The sequence below is a fragment of the Nanorana parkeri genome, unplaced genomic scaffold, assembly GCF_000935625.1.
Source record: "Nanorana parkeri isolate BGI_ZX_2015 unplaced genomic scaffold, ASM93562v1 scaffold1037, whole genome shotgun sequence".
Taxonomy (NCBI): Eukaryota; Metazoa; Chordata; class Amphibia; order Anura; family Dicroglossidae; genus Nanorana; species Nanorana parkeri.
The window spans coordinates 378,329-379,609 of record NW_017307305.1 but is presented as its reverse complement, the minus strand read 5'-3'; the positions used below and the strand labels follow the sequence as shown (position 1 = coordinate 379,609).

General features: G+C 48.7%; 1 protein-coding gene across 1 annotated transcript in view; it reads left to right on the top strand.

Annotated features, from left to right (window-relative positions):
• SCNN1A (sodium channel epithelial 1 alpha subunit) overlaps positions 1 to 1,281 on the top strand; it is an 82,870-nt gene that overhangs the window by 37,185 nt on the left and 44,404 nt on the right. The gene's annotated exons all lie outside the window — the stretch shown is intronic.

Here is a 1,281-nt window from a genome sequence, read left to right as displayed (position 1 = left end):
TTTGTTTTTTCCAAAGAAAACGCGGGGGGGGGGGTTGGTGATGATAGAGACAGAGACACCGGCCGACGCTGGGCGGAGAAGGAGGAGAGAGACACTGACCGAAGCTAGCTAGGGGGGGGGCAAGAGCAGAGAGACACCGACCGACACGGAGGGGAGGAGGAGAGAGGCACCGACCGACGCTGGGGGGGAGAGAGAGAGACAGCGACCGACGGGGTGGGGGGGAGAGAGAGACACCGACCGACGCTTGGTCACGTAAAAATTTCCTCGGCCAAAAAGGGGTCACGGGTTGAAAAAGTTTAAGAAGGCCTGATCTAAAGGAGGTCAAAATCATCCGTGAAGAGCTCAGATGGATCTCAGAAGCATCTCAAACCAATCTCAAATACAAGCTCAATGCCCATGAATGCATGCCCATATACACAGGAGGAAATTTATGGTTTTAATTTGAGTTTCCAACTATGCCCAAAGCCTGTATTCTTGTATACCACATGGACTGGCAAACTGAGAGCTATATGTGCCACTCGCTGCCCTGTAGGCAGGAAAGAAGGTTGCTTCCAGATGGCTAGGTGCCATTGAAGGACCCACACAAACATACACCAATCAACCATAACATTATGACCACTAGTAGACCACTAGAGACCACCAGTCTAATACTGAGTTGGCCCCCTTTTGTCGCCAAAACAGCCTTGACCCGTGGCATGGGCTCCACTAGACCCCTGAAGGTATGCTGTTTTATCTAGCATCATGCCTTCGGTAGCAGATTCTTTAAGTCCAGTAAGTTGCAAAGTGGGGCCACATGCATCAGTAAGCCTTGGCCTATTATGACCCTGTCGGCAGTTCACCAGTTTTCTTTCCTTGGGCCACTTTTGGTCGGTCCTGACTACTGGAGACCAGGACATAGTCGTCTAGCCATCACAATTTGGCTCTTGTCAAAGTCGCTCAAGTCCTTATGTTTGCCCATTTTTTCTACTTTCAACACATCAACTTCACGGACACAATTCTCACTTGCTGCCTAATATATCCCAGCCACTTCCAGGTGCCCCTGTAACGAGATGATCAATGTTGTTCACCCCACCTCTCAGTGGTCATAATTGTATGACTGATTGGTGTAAATTTACTGTATAGATGTGTAGGGATTCCAGTATATGAATTCAAGTATTGTGATTACTGTTTGGGATAAAATTGTTTTAGTTTGATGAAGGACAATAACATTTCTTGATCACATCTAGTGTCACCTCGATGTGTGTGGTACCCCCATCAACCCCCTCCCCCCCACCCCCCACC